Genomic DNA, 22621 nt, shown 5'->3' with positions numbered 1-22621 from the left:
ACTTTAAGACATCTTGTTTAATATGACATAGTCATAAAGTTTTGCAAAATTAAAAATCAATTTCAATATGCTACTACCAAAATAACATTTGTTATAAAATTATTTTATTAAATATGTATTTTGATCTAAATCTTGAATTACTTATATCCTTAAAACTATCCATAAACAAAATATGTATGTGATAAAATCCTAGCTATGTTTCTGTCCACATCTTCACCATTCTTCTTTTATTCAGTCAATTGTGAAAATTCATTCATTTTTTTCACTTTTTTAAGATAAAAATGTGCTTCCTTGCCAGTTTTTCATTGTTGTTTGTTTTTTCTAATTACATTCATCCTACTAATTTTCTGTGCACTGGTAATTTTCAATTTCTGTGTTAGTTTTCCTTGTCATTTACATGTGGTTTTTCCATTTTATTTTTCAGATGAACTTCGGAACGAACTTGGTAACATTTTTATGACATTCATCTTTATTGATATATTTCTTAGAAATATTTTTTCTTTGTTCTTGTTCCCTTTTTTTGCGATAGTCTTAGGCTTCTTCTATCTTCTAGATAATTACCATAATTTCATTATAAGATTGGTGAGATGAAGAGAATTAGGCTAAGAAGAATATGATTTTCTGCATTTAATAGAAAGCTTCTTTTAACTTGGGTTCTCTAACATGTCCTCTGAGATGGAGTGCCCATTATTTTGCACATGATGTTGTCCCAGTTCTGAATGGAAAGGTTTAGATTCCAAAGCTACTGAGTGAGATAAGTTCCTTCTTTTGTTGGCCTATTAAACACTTTGATTATACTGATGTCAAGTGTAATCATGAGACTTGCTAGTTCACTTCTCATGACCATATTCTCAAGTGATCCATGGTTATAAATATTTTTGTATGAATTTGCCTGGTTATTTTCTCTTTCCAGCCATAGTTATACCTGTTTTTTCATTTTTTTTATGCCAGTCAATCATTAATTCAACAAATTGCTCTTCCTTCAGGGTCTTCTATACATGTATCTTTTACTTAAGTAAACTTAATCAAGGGGCCGACCAAGTGGCGCAGCAGTTAAGTGCACACGTTCTGCTTCAGCAGCCCAGAGTTCACCAGTTTGGATCCCGGGTGCAGACATGGCACTGCTTGGCAAGCCATGCTGTGGCAGCCATCCCACATAGAAAGTAGAGGAAGATGGGCACGGATGTTAGCTCAGGGCCAGTCTTCCTCAGCAAAAAGAGGAGGATTGGCAGCAGATGTTAGCTCAGGGCTAGTCTTCCTCAAAAAAAAAAAAATTTAACCGATAATATATCTCTCAGGTTTAAGGCTATTTTCTAAGATATTCCTGCACTACTTTTTAGTACCCTATCATAAGAATTATTTAAATCCTCATGTCCCTACATATTGTTATATTCTTCAAACTCTAGTAAAGTTTTCAGATGGAATGAACTTTAGAGATTTCTTTCATTACTTTTTAAATGGACATTATTTGCCCAGTTTGCAGACACAAATATTGGCAGATGTATGGCTTAATTACATCTTCTTTGTGATGTTAAAAAACATGTCTCATGTATGCCTGTTTGTATATTTTCCCTCAGCTAGGAGGAAGGCTCAATTCAAGTCCGGTAAGTAATGCTTATCTCTTAGAAAGCTCCAACCTTCCATCTCTCTTGAGTCTTGCCCTATAGAAGTAAGATAGGATGCAGAAATACAACATAAAATTTCCATATTTTGCAAAGAAGCATTTGTAGCATTATCTTTCTAAATTTCAATATTTTTGATAAATTCTTTCTAAAGTGCAAACCAACAAGTGATTCAGCATGTTCTTTCTCCTCTCCTCCTTCCTTCCTTCCTGTCTTTATTTTATGCTCCCTCTGTCCCACTTCTCCTCTGTCCCTCCCACCTTTTGTTGCTTCTACATTTCTACCTGTCCTATACCGGATCATTTTTATTACCGTGTTTGAAAAAATTGAATATAAGGATCATACAAAATATAAAAAGGAAGTCCAAGGGATTCAGAAGAAGAAATGTGACAAAGACAAAGAGGAATAGAAAAGACAATAAGAGAAAACAGTGAAGGTAAAAAAGTAAAGTGTTTCCTATTTTGTTCTTTTGCAGCCTGGAAGAATGCACCATTATATCCTGGTGAGTAACATGGACTCTGATGAAAAAATTCTACTACCAAAGATATTTTAAATGAACACATACTGTGTGCAATCAATATGCTGAAAATCAAAGAAACACCAAAGCATACATTGCATGAACTCAGTAAATTACTCAATATTTTAACAGATGACAATGTGTTTTAAATGTTAAATTTTAGCAGTTTTATTATTTTTAAATGCATCTCACATTATGTTTTGAGCATAGGCAGAATGGTTATCATCTGCTAAAATCTGAGAAAACTAAATGGTTGGACTAAATGGTTGGATGGTCAGACATCATATTCTCTATTTCCTCACCAACATCCTAAATAGATTATAGATATTTATCCTGTAGGAATGTTGGAAGAGGAGACTATAGGGATGGTCAGGCCTTCAAGTCAGACATAATTTAGCAGATTGTAAAAAGATGTTCAAGTATATGAAAGAGTATTTCCTTTGGTTGCTATTATCCTTGAATTAATTCTAAGGAATGTATACTCACAGTATTCTAGACAGACAGGCAGCATTATCTTTCAGATGGTGGGTTCTATGTTTATTTGTTCCTTGCAGATTGGAGGAAAGAAGAGTTCAAAGTTGGTGAGTCTGATGATCCAGGAGGGACACTTCTCCTTGTGGGGTAGTCTCAAGGAAAGATGGGTGGAGGTAAACTGGATCTACCCAGGGCCAGAGAGTCCTCAAAGAATGGGCATCCTCTGGCCCAGGCCTACTGAGACACTTCCCAGAAACATGGTGGTCCACTTGTCATTGCAGTAAATGTGACCCTGGATGCAGCCACTGCCCATCCTGTCCTCCTCCTTTCCGAAAAAGGGAGACGAGTAACCTGGCAAGAAAGATGTCAAGATCTACCCAGCTCCACACAGAGATTCAACTCCCTTCCCTGTGTGCTGGGTCAGCTGGACATCAGCTCTGGGAGATGCTACTGGGAGGTGGAAGTTGGGGAAGCACGTTCTTGGGACCTGGGAATTTGTAGGGATAATGTAACAAGGAAGGAGAGGGTCACGATGTCCCCACAGAATGGTTTCTGGGCCATCAGGCTCTATGATGGGGACTACTGGGCCCTCACCTCCAGAGTAACTCCTCTTACTCTACAAGAAAAACCCCTTATTGTGGGGATATTCCTGGATTATGAGGCTGGAGATGTATCTTTCTATAATATGACAGATGGATCCCACATTTTCACTTTTCCCCAGAACACATTCTATGGTATCTTGAGACCTCTTTTCAGACTTTGGTCGTCTGACTCAGGCTCCTTGACCATTGTCCAGGTAGAGGAGAACTGACTGATGTTGCAATTCATATGCCTATCCTTGCATGAGAAATGATTATTTGGGCCTCCAATGATGATCACAATTCTCCCTCAACAAGATACAAACTGATTTTTTCCTTCTCCTTCTGACTGGTTCATTCTCAAGATGAAGCTCTGGAACACAGATAGATGATTGCCCCTCATATCATTTCTCCCCTCTTCTTCAGTTATAAACTCCTTATTATTACCTTGTCACATGACAGCTTTGTATAAATTTGAGATTTCCTAGACCCCCTCCTGCATATGATTAAATGATGGCCAGTGTATTATAAGCTGAATTATTCTGTATGACTCCTGGGATGTGTCCTTAAAGGAAAACTGTGTCCTTCTTTTCTTCTTTACCTTTTCTGCTGGGTGGAATATGTCATAATGGATGGAACTCAAAGAACATCTATGACAATGTAATATGACATGGATGGCAGAGAAGACAGAATAAGCTTAGGCTTTTGATAACTTCATGGAACTACTCTAAGCCTAATTCCAGAATTATTTTCTGGGATAAATAAACTTTTATATCTTTAAGCCATTTATATGTTGGATACTTGTCACTTGTGATTGAATCTAACCCCGACTGATTCACCCTCCCTTTAAGGATGGCAGCAGATGGCATCCATAGTTGAATATTCGGGTGAAACAGGAGGCGTAATGTCCTGTACTTGCTTGCTTAGCTGCTCATACAATTCCAGTGTCTCTGTCCCATCAGAGCCTCTCAATTTCTCCTGACTCATCAGTTCCTCCTGACTTCACTCCCTGTCCTTTCTTATTTAGGTGCCATGGTTGCTAATTTCATGTATTCTCTTACTAATAAATGAAAATCCCTGGCGTCATTGTCGTTCTGTCACATCATCTTGGGAAAACTCCAAATATGGATTAATCTAATTATCCATTTCTCATACTGGTAGCTTAATATGCTATAAAAATCCACACATCTGAGCAGTTGGTCCTCTATACATGCATAGTCATCTATCACAACTTGGATGCCAGCAATATCTGGTAATCCTCCCATGCATCTCCAGTCATTTGCATTTGCTTACTTTTGCATTGTGAATTTCATTAAAAATTCCACTTCCAACTCTACTGCTCCCTATTCTCAGTATATGACTGCATTCCCACTTGATTAAGAAAAAGAAGCAGCAGAGAAGAAGGAGGAGGATGAAGAGGTGGAGGAGGAGGAGAATAATCCATCAGAAGGGAACTGTCTGAATTTTGTAATAATTAATATAACAAACCTATTTAAATCAGCACCTCTCCATTATTCCTCCTTTACTGTTATATTAAGAGAAATATCCCTCCTACTTTACAGAGAACACCAATCCTTCTCTCCATTCATCTTGTACTGTCCTCTCTGGTCCTGGGATCCATGAGTTATTCCCCTCAGCTTTTCTACTAACTTCTTCCCGTGAACCCTAAAATTTTCAAAACTTTACCCATCTTAAAATCAAAACAATATAATTTTCCATCAACTTTGTACTCTCCTATATACTCTCCTCTCTTTCTTTTCATAATCAAACTTCTCAAAATAGTTATCTAAATAGTCTATTTACATTTCCCTGTTTCCCATGTCCACCTTGGTATACTCTGTGTTGTGGGTTGAATTGTGTCTCACCCTAACCCCTCAAAATTCATATGTTGAAGTCCTAACCTCCAGTATTCAGAATGTGACTTCATTTGGAAGTAGGGTCATTGTAGATGTGATTAAGATGAGGTTAAGTTAAGACGAGGTCATACTGGAGTTGAGTGGGTCCCTAATCCAACATAACTGGTGTCCTTATAAAAAGGGAAAATTTGGACACAGACACACACAGGGAGAACATCATGTCAAGATTGGAGTTTTGCTGTCACAAGGCAAGGAACATCCAAGATTGCTGGCAAACCGCCAGAAGTTAGGAGCGAGGCATGGAACAGATCCTTTCCTAGCACTGTCAGAAGGAGTATGACCCTGCTAATATCTCAGACTTCTAGCCTCCACAAGTGTGAGACAATAAACTTCTGCTGTGTAAGCCACTCAGTTTGTGGTGCTTTGTTACAGCAGCCCTAGCAAACTAATATACTCTATTTTTTTTTTTTAAAGATTTTATTTTTTCCTTTTTCTCCCCAAAGCCCCCAGGTACATAGTTGTGTATTCTTCGTTGTGGGTTCTTCTAGTTGTGGCATGTGGGACGCTGCCTCAGCGTGGTCTGATGAGCAGTGCCATGTCTGCGCCCAGGATTCGAACCAACGAAACACTGGGCCGCCTGCAGCGGAGCGCGCGAACTTAACCACTCGGCCACAGGGCCAGCCCCTAATATACTCTATTTTTATCACAAGGATTCCACTAAACTTTTCACACTAAAGCCTCCATTCTCACAGTGGGTCTCAGTGGGTGCAATAGCAGTGATGTGAACCACATGTGTCTTCCATAGCTACCCAGGTTTCCCTGGAGGGACTACCTTAGAACTCTGCTATTTTATGGGGCCAAATGAGTGTAATCTTCAGGCATTAAGTACTAGGCATTAAAAAGCCAAACTACAGACCCACAAAGTCCCATCAATTCTTCTAAAATGGTTTCCTACGTTCAATCACAATTTTTCTTTTCAAAAGCAATATTTGAACCCAACATACTTATTCAACCTTCACCTACCTGTTTTCTGGTTAATCTCCTAGGGGTTTTATACAGCTTAAGAGACAGGTGGGTTCTCAGAAGAGGAAGTCTCCTTATAAAGTAGCAGATATAAAGTGAAGCCCTAACCTCCCAAAAGAGAATGTTCCTTGGAACTCATCAAAACAACTCATCCTTCAAAGGTTGCTTCTTGGATGAACAGGATTTTAACAAGGAGAAAGAAAGTTCCACCTCAAGAGCGGTATTGCTGCTTCTCTGCTTCGTTATACAAAACCCTTAATTCATGTTATATCACAAATATTCTTCATAGTTCTACAGTAATTTGATGGTATAGAGACTTGAAGTATATACTAATGATGAAGCAACTATGTGTTCATACTAAACGCCAAAATATATGCACTGCTCCCTAGGACTGGCATCATGGGTACCAAGACATGAGTCCCATTGCTTGCACATCAGTGGAGCCGCAGATTCACTTTAGTGCACAGAGCCAGTGTGTCAGCCTAATCGGTATTTCCCAGATGACTTGAGAGTCTGGTGTATTATAAATACCACCTCATTGCTTATTTTGCTACAACTGCTCAGGGTTCAAATCATGGAGCACTTTAAAAGGCCAACTTTCCACTTCAGGACATCAAGGATCATTACAGCTAGAAGATGCATGATTGACCGTGAAGCAATCTGGGGGGAAAAATTAGGAAATTTCCTAAATTCTACTTGCCACTCACCCCCGCTTACATTTACTATTTTGCTTTCTGAAATCCACACTGGCCTGTGCCTAAATTTGAGACAATTAAATCCCCTAATTCCTTAATTGATTTCCCCTTAAAAGCCTCCTGCACTCTAATTATTAGTATTGGTGAGGGTGCAGATAACTCAAAATAGGTAGAGGATATTGCCTCTAACACCTCCCTCGTATTTCTCTGCTCTTTTAAAAGAATCCTGAGTATTCTCTTTAATCATTTCTAAAACTGAAAACTTCCCTGCACATAACCATACTCTCAACAGTAAAAATATTTCATTTAATCCCTGTTGATGAAATTCTAAAGGCTACTGATTATATGATCCAGATATCTTTGCTCAATAACAATTTATAGTTCATTTATTCTTACAATCTTTCTCATATTCAGCAAAGTTGCCTTATTGTGACATTTTGATAACATTGAATGGTGAGTACAAAGGTGAAAACTATGATGAGAAAATGATGGAGAAGTTTATTATTTACACACTTTTACAAAATAATTCCTACAGCAGGTGGAGGTGAGACATTCAGGAAATGACAACAGCATCTAATGGTGTTAAATTAGTTTGAAAGAGGAATAATATTTAACTTGAATAATCTCAAAATTTTTGGAAGCACTGAAATTTACTAGAGTCTTGTGAATTCAGAGCAGACATAGATCAGTGAATTTGACTCAGAGGTCCAAGCATTTTTCTCAATTCTTAGTTTTTTAATAATGTATATGGATTTGGAAACATGTTTTACAGAGATGGAAAAGTAATAGATATAAACGCAGGTGGAAGAAAGAGAAGAATCGTTCATTCAAAAAGAAAGATCAATATCAGGATGGAAGAAAGAAAAAAACCTGAAATACTTCTATAATTTTTCTCTCTGGGGAAAACTGACCTACATTTCTGAAAACTGGAAACATAAAGTTCCAAAGACCTCTTCACCAACCATAGGTAATTTTGGTTTGTATCTCCTGCTTGATACAAAAAGCACATTTTAGCACTATTTTAAGAAAATAAAACCAAGAGAAGTGTAATAGGGCTTTCTCTGGAATAGCCATGCCAATCATTCTTCTTGCTTTGGGCCTTCTATCACTTTGAAAATAAAACACAAATATATATATACACATGAGACAGGTCCTCCAAAAGTGATGAGTAAGCATGTAGTAATGGCACTAATCCACCAATAATTGTATCTTTCACATTACTCATATCATTTCTGTTATATAAATTAGGTGATATATTCATAAATTTTAATCCCTGTGAAAATATAAGTAAAATGGAAAAAAAATACCATCTAGATAAGGAAGGATACTAAACTTTATGATTATTTTAGCGTCTTATGAAAAATTCTTGTGGGAGCATCCTTAACAATAGCTTCTCATGTCACTCATATTAGAAAATCAAGGGGCTGGCCCCATGGCCTAGTGGTTAAGTTCTGTTCGCTCCACTTCAGTGGCCTGGGTTCAGTTCTTGGGACAGACCTACACATCTCGTCAGCAGCCATGCTGTGGAAGCGACCTACATACAAAATAGAGGAAGACTGGCCACAGATGTTAGTTCAGGGCTAATATTCCTCAAGCGAAATGAGGGAGATTGGCGACAGATGTTAGGTCAGGGTGAATCTTCCTCAGGAAAAAAGATGAAGATCGAAAAATACATTATCAATGAAATTCTCTTCAGAAATAAAATCTGTATACAAAGATTTAAAAGGAAGATGAGTCTGAAGAGTTAATAATTGGATGAATTAAAATGCAGAGAACAAAGAATTACAATGGCTGGAAAGAAAAAAATTGCCAAGCAAAATCATGTAAAAATATTTACATATGTGAGAACACTTTAATAATATGATCGAGGGCAATGGAAGAGTGAGCCTCAATCTCACACTTGACCAATGAACAACATCAGAATTTAGAGGAAATTAATAACACCAGAGTTTGACAGGAAAATGGATAAAGGATTTACCTCAGTAACTTTGGAGTGTTCTCTTATCTCTTAAGGATTGAGGTAGTATAATGTGTATAGTAACAAGCACCCCAATTTGGAATACATGATAGAGGGCCTAAGTAAAAGAACTTTGGCACTAAATTATATATTTGGCACTAAATATATATTTCATTCAATATATATATTTCATTCAATACATGTGCCTGTTAGCTGAATTCCTTTCATCTTGCCAACTTCATAATAAAACTATGGAAAGCATCTAGAAGACAAAAGAAGCCAGTGTTTACAGGAATGGCAGGGCATGGAATGAAGAAAGAAGGATGGGAAAGGATGGAAAAGGCAGGGAAAGAGCAGTGAAGAGAACTTAATATTGGAGAAGCACAGAAGCCAAAAAATGAGAAGAGAGAGTAGACAGGAGACGGGAGTGCCAAGGGATGGAACGCAAGTGAAAAGACAGGAAATGTCAACAGGTGAAAGGTACCATGGTGCAGGACTGAAGGGTTGTCAGAATACTTACCATTTTTTTCTGAAGTTCTTCTCAAAAATAAAACAGAAAGACTAATGTAAATCAAGGGAAACACATATGAAGAAAATTCAAATTTCTTCAAAAATGAGAATGTAAAGTTAAAACTAACAGGATGCTTTTAAGTACACACAGAGACACTAACAGGATGCTGTTAAACAGACACACACACCAGTGGCAGGAGAGCTCACATTTGTCTCAAATAATGTCCTCCAGGAAATGAAAAAGGTGGGGAGGAGGAAAAGTGATAAATTCACTGAATTTAGAGAACAAATTAGGAATGTTATTTCTTGTGGTTACATTTCATTGGTATCTTTTTATACTGTTCTTATTTTCTCTTACCCTAATATGTTCTTTGACACTCTCTTTTTCTCTCTCTCTCTATAGATACACACACACATATATATACCGATACTCTCTCTCTCTCTGTATATATACGCGCATATATATTCTCATCAATTACATGTATACTCACATATACATGTATTATACAAATATATAATATATATACATGTATAAAATAATTTTCAAAAATATTGTACTGACAGTTAATTTGAAATGAAAATTTCAAAAATTTCCCAACATCCCTGAGTATACCAGATTCAACAAGGTGTCTCTGTGAAAAAGAATAATACATTGTAGAGCGTTTAGCTAAACTATTCCATGACATTGATGCCTTGGCATCCAACTTGTGTGGCCATGGGGCTGCAGCGACCTTGAACTGACAGTAGCCCCTCCTGTAAGTGTACGTCCTAGGTAACAGTCCGCAGAGTCACAAGCAAATGTAGGTTTCTGATATGACTTGCTCAGCAACTCTTTTCAGCAACAGCTCCCTTGCCTCTCGATTCCTCAGATAAGACCCCTGTGGAACTTACAAAACCCCACTCTTTGGGGTTTAAATTGACCAATCCAGCCCAGGAACCCCGAAGCATTCCACCCATGGGCCCTAATAAAGGCATGTGCCAAAAGATCCTGCCTCTTCGCCTACATCCTTCCTTGACCTCCACTTGTGGCCCCTTGAGGCATGCTGCGTACCTTATCCAGGACTTGTGAGTAATAAACTTCTCTACCATATATCCATGTGTCTCTTCTACCAAACCTTAAGATCCTAAGAAGTGGTAACGTTTCTCTCTTATCTTTCTGTACCTAATTTTCAGCTCAGGGCCTGACATTATATATTGGGAAAAGGAAGCCACTCAAATTCAGTCTTCATGCGTAGCCTTCCTTTAGCTTTCAATACCAGGGTTGACAGATACAAAATGTCTGATATATTATGAAGAAAGAAACAACCAGGATCTGGGTTCTAAAAGAACACCAAAGTCAAGTTCTATTTTTTCCCTGTGAGCTGAACATAAATTATCTTCTTTAAAATTTGTGTAAAGATACACTCCAGCATATTTTTCATGATCTGAAGAATATCAAGGCTATATGTATTTATTTTATTTATAATGAAATATACATTATAATTATAAGGATATAATTATGATTATATATAGATATGATTATATAATGATATAATGAAATATAAAGAAGACAACAGATAGATGATAGATAAATGATAGATATAGATAGATAATTTTAAAGTAAAGACTAATATAACCATGCACCAGCAAAATATAGTATTGTCAGGTCCCCCAACACCTCCTTGTTTACCTCCCCAATCACTAATCCCTCCACAACCCCGGAGGTAACTACTATCCTAAGTTCTAAAGTATTCTTAAATTCTAAAATAATACTTTGCTATTCTTTTAATTTTTCCACTTATGGATACACTCCTTAAAAAATATTATTTAATTTCATTGGTTTTTACATTTATATAAATGAACTAATACTGTATGCATTATTTGATGCAAGAACTCTGTACTATATGCACCAATCTGGTAGAACATTCAAGTTATACTGTTGAAGTAATAAAGAAAATTAGCAAACATTAGGCATAGGATTATCTCAATTTTATAAGGTTAAACATAAACTTCTATGTATTTAATTATCAACAAATGTGTATTTTTTTAATAAGCATAGAAAATTCCTAACCCTTGTTCACTGCTGGTGGCAGTGCAAACTGGTGCAGCCACTATGGAAAGCAGTTTGGAGTATCCTCAGAAAATTAAGGATAGGTCTACCATATGATCCAGCTATTCCACTGCTGGGTATTTATCCAAAGAACTTGAAAACACAAAGGCATAAAGATACTTTCACCCCTATGTTCATTGCGGCATTATACACAATAGCCAAGACGTGGAAGCAACCTAGGTGCCCATCAAGGGATGAATGGATAAAGAAGATGTGGTATTTATACACGATGGACTACTACTCAGCCATAAGAAATGACGAAATCCAGCCATTTGGGACAACATGGATGGACCTTGAGGGTATTATGCTGAGTGAAATAAGTCAGAGGGAGAAAGTCAAATACCATATGATCTCACTCATAAGTAGAAGATAAAAACAACAACAACAAAAAAACACATAGCGTTGGAGATTGGACTGGTGGTTACCATTGGGGAAGGGGGGAGGGGGGAGGGCAAAAGGGGTGATTAGGGTCACATGTGAGGGGATGCACTATAATTAGTGTTTGGGTGGTGAAAATGATGTAATGTATCCAGAATTTGAAATATGGTGTACATCCAAAAAAAAAAATTAAAAAAAAAAAAGAAAATGCCTGAAAGTTACACAATATATTCTTAATAGGAATTACACTCTAAAGGGAGTGATTAAGAGTTAGGAAGTAGGGGAAGATTTTTACTTTATATGATTTGGTTTGTTTGAATACTTTGCATAAACCTTTTATACAACCAAAATAAACAATGACAAAGGACCTAAAATTACTCAGGAGTATACACTTTGCAATTCCGAACCTATGAATTGGCAGCAAATCCCACATATCAGGTTTGCCACGTAAGATCCATCCCACCAAACATCTCTGTGAATGATTCCATCAAGCAAATGGAAGTTCCTTTTAGAATTCCCCAAATGGACAAAGTCTGTTTGAACAATAACTTTTTCTACAGTTACAGTTATCTTTTCTAATATATTATGTTCTCTGATGATATTAACAACTCAGTAGAAAGTTCTCAGCTACATTTCTTTTATTTGACCCTGTAAAGATTAGAAAAATTTTAAGTGGCGTATACAGTAGTAGTATAGTGTAGAATAGTGTAGTGTAGTAGTTATCATAGGCATGGAGGTTGAGTGAGGTTGTATCTGGATAGTTCTTGGGATATGATTTTTTCACAGAAATCCCCTTCCCTGATTTCCCATAGGGGAAAACATTCTACCAACATTTCTACTACCTGACAGGACTCAAGAAGGTGACTAGGTAATGGAACAAAGTCAAGAACAAAGTCAAGAATAAAGTCATAGTACCTTAATAAGCAAGAGCCTGGAGTTGAAGTTGGAATACAGAAGATGAGACAGGATTTTCTGATTGGATATCAGAAGATTGAGTTTCTTACTACTGGAAACAGGATTGACAGTAGTAGAGTAATGTATGTAAAAGCAAGATAGAAAAAGAGATGAATGAGAGAGAAAGAGAAACTGTGCCTATCTTATCTCTATAAATATTGTCATTCAAAATAGTGCCATAAGTTTTTAATGAAAGACTGAATATGAAACCGTATTCAAATTATCATGCTATATAAGTAAAACTTATTATTATTATTATTATGATCATCACATTTCTCCTTAATGCTTGAGATCTTGAGGCACTAACAAAGTCCACTCCCTGCAAAATCTCTAACTCCTGGGGCCTCAAAATGCATAGCATTTTTCTCATAATTGCTTACCTATCTTTTTTTACTTTCTCCAAAGGTTGCAAAACAAAAAATATCCCAGTACAGTTCCCAAAATTCAAAGGCTATTTTTACTTGCAACTTGCATCCTGGCAGTTATCTGAAAGGGAATCGCACAAGTACATTCATTTAGATCTACTTTGAACGCCATCACTCTTCTGCATCCAGAAAAGCCCACTCAGGTTTCTCTGATCCTTAGTTGGCAAATACTATAGTTATCTCTGTGTGCTTCCAGGAAAAATCAACCAGCAAGCACACCTGTTAAGTACAAGCTAAGTTCAGGATGCTCTATAGGTGCTATACTGGACACAATAAAAATAGAAGATATATACTCTGTGCTCAAGAAACTCAAAGTCAAACTATATGTTGGGTCTTCTGGGATTGACTTCTACACTCCAGGAGTCAGAGGTAGCCACAGCAAGATGATTAATAAAAGCATGTTGTACTTAACTAGAGAGGACTGAAATAGAAAAAAATGAACCTGAAAAGGTCCTTACCACTACTGCTAGCTTGTAGCATGTAGGCAAGCCCAAACTGACAATCTCGGAAGGCGAAACTTGATTTGCTAATAGCATTCCACAAGTTCTAGAGATCTGCTGTAGACCACTGTACTTACAGTTAACAATACTGTACTGTACACTTAAAAAGTTGTTAAAAAGTTAGATATCAGGGCTGCCCTGTGGCCAAGTGGTTAAGCTAGAGTGCTCCGCTTCAGCGGCCTGGGGTTTTGCCAGTTCAGATCCTGGGCGCAGACATGACACCACTCATCAGGCCATGCTGAAGCGGGGTCCCACAGAGCACAACCAGTGGCACCCACAACTAGAATATACAACTACATACTGGCGGGCTTTGGGGAGAAGAAGAAGAAGAAAAAATTGGTAACAGATGTTAGCTCAGGTGCCAATCTTTAAAAAGTTTTTAAAAATAAAAAAGAAGTTAGATATCATGTTGTGTGTGTTTTTAAAAATAGACTTTATTTCTGGAGTAGTTTTAGGTTCACAGCAAAACTGAGCAGAAGGTACAGAGATTTCCATATAACCCCTGCTCCCACATACACATAGCCTCCCCCATTATCAACATCCTCCCCCAGAGTAATATATTTGCTACAACTGATGAACCTATACTGACATATCATCACCCGAAATTCATAGTTTATATTAGGGTATATTCTAGATGTTGTATATTCTATGGGTTTGGACTAATGTATAATGAAATGTATCCACTCTTATAGTATCATACTGAGTAGTTTCACTGCCCTAAAAATCCTCTGTGCTCCTCCTGTTAACCTCTCCCTCCCTCCTAACCACGGAAATCACTTACCTTTTTACTGTCTTACAGTTTTGCCTTTTTCAGAATGTCATACAGTGGAATCTTACAGTATGTAGCCTTTTCAGATTGGTTTCTTCTACTTAGAAACATGCATTTAAGTTTCCTCCATGTCTTTTCATGACTTGATGGCTCATTTCTTTTTAGCACTGAATAATATTCCATTATCTGGATGCACTAGAGTTTATTTAGCCATTCACCGAGTGAAAGGCATGTTGGTTGCTGCCAAGTTTGGGCAATTATGAATGAAGCTTTTACAAACATCCATGTGCAAGTTTTTGTTTGGTCATATTTTTAACTCTTTTGGGAGACCATCAAGAAATACAATTGCTGGGTCATATGATAAGAATATGTTTAGTTTTGTAAGAAACCACTAAACTGTCTTCCAAAGTGGCTGTATCATTTTGCATTCTCACCAGCAATAAATGAAAGTTCCCCTGGCTCCACATCCTCACCAGCATCCGATATTGCCAGTGTTCTGAATTTTGGCCATTCTCATAGATGTGCAGTGGTATCTTACTCTTGTTTTAATTTGCATTTCCCTGATGACATATTATGTGGAGCAAATTTTAATATGTCTATTTGCCATCTGTATATCTTTTTTGGTGAAGTGTCTGCTAAGATCTTTGGCCCATTTTCTAATCAAGTTGTTTGTTTTCTTATCGTTGAGTTTTAAGAGTTCTCTTTATAGTCATGCATTGCTTAATGATGGGGATACTTTCTGAGAAACGTGTCTGAGAAGCAAATGTGTCTGACATATCTGTGTCAGAAATGTTTCTGAGAAACATTGTTATGTGGCACATAATGTTATGTGGCATATGACTGTATTTTGGATAACAGTTCTTTAGCAAATATGTCTTTTGCAAATATTTTCTCCTAATCTACGGCTTGTCTTTTCATTCTCTTGACAATATCTTTCACAAAGCAGAACATTTTCATTTTAATGAAATCCAGTTTATCAATTCTTTCTTTCCTGAATCATGCCTTTGGTGATGTACCTAAAAAGTCATTGCCATACCCAAGATCAGCTAGATTTTCTCCTAGAAGTTTTATAGTTTGGGGCTTTACATTTAGGTCCATGATCTATTTTGAGTTAACTTTTGTGAAGGGTGTAAGCTCTGTGTCTAAATTCAATTTTTTACATGTAGATGTCCAGTTGTTCCAGCACTATTGGTTGAAGAGACCATCTGCTTCATTTTTTTGCCTTTGCTCCTTTGTCGAAGATCTGTTGACTATATTTATGTGGATCTCTTTATTGGCTGTCCACTCTGTCCACTGATTGATTAGTCTATTCTTTTGACAATACCACACTGTCTGTATTATTGTAACTTTATAGTAATTCTTGAAGTCAAGTGATATCAGTCCTCCCACTTTGGTCTTCTCTTTCAATATTGTTTTGGCTATTCTGGGTCTTTCACCTCACCATATAAACTTTAGAATCAGTTTGTCTATATACATAAAATAACTTTCTGGGATTTTGACTGGGATTATGTGAATCTATAGATCAAGTTAGTAAGAATTGACATCATGAGAATATTGAGTCTTCCTATCCATGAACATGGACTATCCCTTATTTAGTTCTTTGATTTTGTTCATCAAAGTTTTGTAGTTTTCCTCATATAGACCTTGTAAAGATTTTGTTAGATTTAAACCTAAGTATTTCATTTTGAGGGGTGCTAATGTGAATGGTATTGTGTTTTTAATTTCAAATTCCACTTGTTCATTACTGTTATGTAGGAAAGCATTGACTTTCATGTATTAATCTTGTATCCTGCAACCCAGCTAAAATCACTTAATTGTTTCAGGAGCTTTTTGTAATTTTATTTTATCTCCTATATAGGCAATCATGTCATCTGTGAGCAAAGACAGTTTTATTTCTTCCTTCCCAAACTGCATACCTTCTATTTCCTTTTCTTGCCTTACTGCATTAGCTGCGACTTCCAGTATGATGTTGAACAGCAGTGGTGAGAGGGGACATCATTACCTTGTACCTAATCTTAGTGGGAAAGCTTCAAGTTTCTCATCATTAAATATGATATTATCTGTGGGTTTTGGGGAGATATTCTTTATCAAGTTGAGAAAGTTCTCTTCTATTCCTAGTTTACCAAGAATTTTTATCATGAACAAGTGTTGGATTTTGTCAAATGTTTTTTCTAAATCTATTAATAAGATCATGTGATTTTTCTTCTTTAGCCTGTTGATGTGATGGATTATATTACTTGATTTTTGAATGTTAAACCAGCCTTGTATATCTGGGATAAGTCCAATTTTGTCAGGGTGTATAATTCTTTTTATATATTGTTGGATTCTATTTGCTACCATGTTGTTGAAGGTTTTTGTCCCTATGTTCATGAGACATTGGTCTGTGGTTTTTTTGTAATGTCTTTGTCTGGTTTTGGTGTTAGTGTAATGCTGGTCTCACAGAATGAGTGAAAAAGCACTCCTTCTGCTTCTACATTCTGAAAAAATTTGTAGAGAATTGGTATAATTTCTTCCTTAAATGTTTGGTAGAATTCACCAGCGAACCCATCTGAGCCTAGTGCTTTCTGTTTTGGAAGGTTCTTAATTGTTGATTCAACTTCTTTAATAAACATAGCCCTATTCAGATGGTCTCTTTCTTCTTGTGTTAGTTTTGTAAGCTTTTATCTTTTAAAGAATTGGTCCATTTCATCTAGGTTATCAAATTTATAGGCATAGAGTTGTTCATAGTATTCCTTCATTATCCTTTGAATGTCCAGGGTATCCATAGTGATGTCCCCTCTTTAATTTCTGATGTTAGTAATCTGTGTCCTTTCTCTTATTTTCCTAGTTAGCCTGTCTATAGGCTTATTGATTTTATTAATCTTTTTAAAAAACCCACCTTTTGGTTTCATTGATTTTCTCTATTGATTTCCTATTTTCAATTTAATTGATTTTTGCTTTGATTTTTATGTCTTTTCCTCGGCTTATTTTGGATTTAATTTGCTCTTCTTTTTCAGTTTTCTAAGATGGAAGCTTATTGATTTTAGTTCTTTCTTCTCTTCTAATACACACATTCAATGCTATAAATTTCCTTTTAAGGACTTCTTTTGCTGCATTCTACAAATTTTGACCAGTTCTGTTTTCATTTTCACTTAGTTCAAAATATTGATTAATTTCTCTTGAGATTTTTTTTCTTTGAACCATGTACTATTTAGAAGTGTTTTGTTTAATCTCCAAGTATTTGGGGCTTTTCCATCTACCTTTCTGTTATTGGCTTCTAATTTAATTCTATTGTGCTCTAACGTTGTATGATTTCTATTCTTTCAAATTTGTTAAGATGTGTCTTATGGTCCAGAATGTGGTCTATCTTGGTGAATGTTCCATGTAAGCTTGAGAAGAATGTGCATTCTGATGTTATTGGATGAAGTAGTCTATAGATGTCCATTATATCCAGTTGACTGATGATATTGTTGAATTGATCTATTTCTAATAGAGAGGTGTAATAGTGGATTCATATATTTCTCCTTGCAGTTCTAACAATTTTTGTTTCACATATTTTACACTCTTGTTAGGTACATACATGGTGAGGATTATTGTGTCTTCTTGGAGAATTAACCCCTTTCTCATTATTTAATTTTCCTCTTTATCCCTGGTAACTTTCCTTGGTCTGAAGTCTGCTCTGTCTGAAATTAATATAGCTACTCTCGCTTTCTTTTGTTTAGTGTTAACATGCTATATCTTTCTCCATTCATTTACTTTTAATCTATATGTGTCTTTTATTTAAAGTGGGTTTCTTGTAGACAATATATAGTTGTGCATTGTTTCTTGATCCACTCTGATAATCTCTACTGAATACATTGATGCTATTATAATTTTGAATAAACTATATCAGTTAGATCATATGAGAATAAGAAAAAAGTTTTTATTTTATCTTCGCTTATTCCTTCCCCAATGCTCTTCCTTTCTTTATGTAGATTTCAGTTTCTGACTATATTATTTTCCTTCTCTCTAAAGAACTACTTTTAACATTTCTTACAGGGAAAATCTACTGGCAACAAATTTCCTCAATTTTTTGTCTTAGAAAGTCTTTATTTCTCCTTCACTTTTGAAGGATAATTTCTCAGGGTACAGAATTCTAAGCTGAGGATTTTTTTTTTATCTCAACACTTCAAATATTACACTCTACTCTCTTCTTGCTTGTGTGGTTTCTGAGAAGAGGTAAGGTGCTTTTTTCTCTGGCTTATTTCAGGATTTTTTCTTTATCTTTGATTTTATGTGTTGTGAAAATGTTATGCCTAGGTGTAGAGTTTTTGTCATTTATCCTGCTTGGTAGTCTCTGAGCTTCCTGGATTTGTGGTTTGGTGCCTGATATTAATTTGGGGAAATTCATAGTCATTATTGTTTCAAATATTTCCTCTGTTCCTCTCTTCTCCTTCTGGAATTTCCACTATGTGTACGCAATTGTCCCACAGTTCCTGGATATTCTATTTTGGAGGGGTTTTTTTCAGTCTCCTTTCTGTTTGCTTTTCTGTTTTGGAGGTTTTTATTGAGATATCCTCAAGCCCAGAGATCCTTTCCTCAGTCTTGTCCAGACTACTAATAAGCCCATCAAAGGAATCCTTCATTTCTGTTACAGTATTTTTGATCTTTAGCAATTTTTTTGGTTCTTTGTTAGAATTTCAATCTTTTCTTACAATACGCATCTGTTCTTGCATGCTACCTACTTTATCCATTATAGCTCTTGGCATCTTAATTTTAGTTGTCTTAAATTACTAGTCTGATAATTTCAACATCCCTGCCGTATCTGAGTCTGGTTCTGATGCTTGCTCTGTCTCTTCAAACTGTTTTTTTGCCTTTGATTACATTTTATAATTTTTTTCTTGATAGGCCTTTAGTAATGTGGTGGTAAGGTGTGTGTCGGGTGGGGAGTGTTCTATAGGCCTATGATTAGGTCTCAGTCTTCTATTGAGCCTGTACCTCTAGTCTGTGAATTTCGCACATGCCACTCAGTTCTCCTCATCCCTTAGGGGAGACAGGATAACTTGAATTGGCTGGAGTTGGGTATTTCCCTTCCTCCAGGTTAGTTTCTCCTGAGGGTAGACCTTAAGACTTTAATGCTCTGGCATAGTTCAAAATGGTTCCTTTTCCCCTCTCCCTGTCAGTTGCACAAGGGGATTTTTCTTCTATAATCACCATTACGACCTGGTCAAGCTCTGAGGTAAAATTCAAAGAAGTGTGGAGGCCCCCGATGACTGGGTCCCACTGGAGTTATCTCTCAGACTTGTTCATGCTGAGCCTCCAGAAATTCATCAACTGCAGTTCAAGTTTCCCTACCTAAGCACTGATTCCTGCTGAGATTTGTGCTCATGAGTTTCTGCTCCATCAAGTTGTGATTACCTGTATTCACCTGTTGGTCTCGCTAATTTTAGGGACAGTTTTTTGCCCTATGACCTCATTTCTCAAATGGATCTAAAAAAATGTTGTCAATTTTTCAGATTGTTCCATTTTTCACTTGTTGTCAGAATGGAATAGGGACTTCCAGCTTCTTATAAGCCAGACCAGAAATTAGAAGTCATGTTATATGTTTTTTACCACAATAAAAAGAAAATAATGAGCATAGTTCCTCCCGTCCATATCTTCCCTATCTTCTTTTCAACTCCCTGCACTCTCTATTTCTTAAATTCCTTCCTCACTCCTTCCCGTGATCTGTAGGTGCAGCCCAAGATATAAACTCTTCATGTTGGCATTCTTCTCCTTCTCATTTTCATTCACATAAGATCTTGTCCTCTGAAACATCCTCTTCCTGTTAATTCCTTTTATAGCTCTTTTCATTTTGCTGTATTAAACTGTTATTCAATTCACACAGACCATCAGCCTTTTCCTATAAAGCAGTGTTTCTCAAGCTTTTTTTCATCATTGGCCCACTAAAGAGTCTTTTTAGACAGATTTTTTCCTAATCACTTACCCCCATGAAGTTTTAATATCATAAATATACTGTATATACATGTCTGTATTGTATTACATCTGTGCTTTATATATTAAAAGAGTAAAAACCAATTTTCCTGGCCATAGGGAAAGTATCAACCTGATTGAAAATACAAGCTATAAATTAATAAATAGATAGATAGATAGAAAAAAACAAGCTACAAGCCTTTCTCTACCTTCTCATACTGAATGACACCTGAATTTCTCCTGAGAAAATCCTTTCTTATCAACCCTGTCAAGGAGAGTTAGATCATTTTCCCATAATTCTCCTGGTCTGAGAGTAAACGTAATCCTCCTGGACCTTTAGCGCTGCTTCCAGATTACCTGGATACATGCTTTCACCTAATCTTTCTCCTTTGTAGTCTAGCCCATGTAGGTATACCACTCTACTGCCATCCTCAATGCTGTTAATTATCAATCTCTTGTCACTCCACCTCATTCAGTTCAAAACCTTCTCCTCTTTAATTCCTGCCTCACCCTGAGTGATTTAAGCAAACAAAGTGGTATTCCACATCACACTCAATTCACATTATTTCTTAAATCCTTTTACTTTCACAATGTTTGTTTCCAATTCACTTCAGCAAACCACTCTTATGATAACACTGTAAAATATGTCACAATTAGAACACAGTGAACTATATTACCATATTGTACTCTCCTTTACTTCACTAACCTTGCTGTTAATAGCTCTTACAGAGACCTCCAAGTTACTGGCACCTCGATAATCCCTCCAGTCCATGAGCTCCCTCTTAGGTTTGCTTGCTTCCATACTAACTTGAAACTTTTTCCAATGCTATAACAACTCTAAATTTCACAGTCTCATCCATCTCTGCTACTAACACAAAACTAAACCAATACAACTGCTTCTAGGCATGCAATATACTATTCTTCATGGAAACAGGAGAGAATTGGAAGGCTACTGAAGTAACCCAAGAAAGAAAAAATGTGGACTTTCTTTATAGATGGAGCAAAACTATAGACAATGTAGGCAGATTCCAAACACATTTTGAAAAGTACTTTTTACATCTTCTATCATACACCAAAGACTAACTTCCATAATATAAAAAATTACTACAAATCAATAAAGACTTATTACCCAATTTTAAAGTGGCAAAGGATCTGAACAAAATTCATAAAAAAGGAAATTCTTATAAACCTTTCTCAAAATAAAATAAGTACAATTTTAAATTAATATATGATAGTATTTCACCTACCAGATTGGTAAACATCAAAAAATTTCACAACCTACTGTTTTATTAAGTTGGTGGATGGGGCCGGCCCTGTGGCCAAGTGGTTAAGATCGCAAGCTCCGCTGCAGGTGGCCCAGTGTTTCATTGTTTGAATCCTGGGTGCGGACATGGCACCACTCATTGAGCCACGCTGAGGTGGCATCCCACATGCCACAACTAGAAGGACCCACAACTAAGAATACACAACTATGTACTGCGGGGCTTTGGGGAGAAAAAGGAAAAAATAAAATCTTTAAAAAAAAAAAAGTTGGTGTAGAATTGGGTGCTCTCTTGGTGACAGTCTAAATCAGTAAAATTTTTATTGAGGGCAATTTCCCAATATGTAAAAAATAAAAACTAATACATACTACAAGAGCAAAAGATTGGAAACAACCTAATTATACAAAAATAGAAGTTCATTCAATAAAGATGTTCAATGGAATATTTTGTAGCCATAAAGAATTAATGATAAATATTTTATATAATTATAGGGAACAATATATAATATACATAACAATTATAATATATATAATATATATATTATAACAATCCATAACATTCTAAGATATAGAATGTTAAGTCAATAAAGCGAGGTGTAGAACTGGATATGTAGTTTGCTATAATTTCTATTTTAAAACACATTATGCAAGTATTCTGGGAAGACAGTAGAGTTGGTAGCATTAGGAATCTGTCTCCCAACCTAGACAATGATTGCACTGGTAGAATCTGTCTGATGAAACTATTTTGGAACTCTGGAGTCTGTTGATAGCTCGCAACTTCCAGGGGGAAGATGTGGACATTAATTGCAGTTAACTTGGATCAATTTCAGCTCTTAGCACAGTAGCACATACCCATCCCCCACCTCCAGATATGCTGCAGGTAACTGTGCACATGTTCCTGGAATGGCTTGCATATAGCTTACAGGAGCTGGGGTGGGCAAACAGGACCCTCTCTTACAAATATTAGAGATCTTTACTCTGATTTCTGATTGCTCCTTCTGATTATAGAGGTGCAGACAAAGAGGTGGGTAACCATTGTTGTTGCACCTCCCCTCATTGTTGCAACCCCCTCCCACCCAGCT

The 22621-nt window shown here is 36.4% G+C and overlaps 1 protein-coding gene across 2 annotated transcripts in view; it reads right to left on the bottom strand.

The window, feature by feature from the left end:
* Positions 1-392: 392 nt before the first annotated feature.
* LOC106782300 (uncharacterized) overlaps positions 393-22621 on the bottom strand; it is a 246797-nt gene continuing 224568 nt past the window's right edge. Inside the window, exons 6-7 of one of the 2 annotated variants that reach the window (XR_011430001.1) lie at positions 2626-2964; positions 393-1661 (exon numbers count right to left, since the gene is read on the bottom strand). The gene's annotated coding sequence lies outside the window, so the exon portion shown is untranslated. The remainder of the gene's footprint in view (positions 1662-2625; positions 2965-22621) is intronic. The other variant, XR_011430003.1, reaches the window with a different exon arrangement.

Source organism: Equus caballus, chromosome 20 (assembly GCF_041296265.1).
Source record: "Equus caballus isolate H_3958 breed thoroughbred chromosome 20, TB-T2T, whole genome shotgun sequence".
NCBI lineage: Eukaryota > Metazoa > Chordata > Mammalia > Perissodactyla > Equidae > Equus > Equus caballus.
Note: the sequence above shows the minus strand (reverse complement) of the source record. Positions and strands in the feature narration are given on the sequence as shown.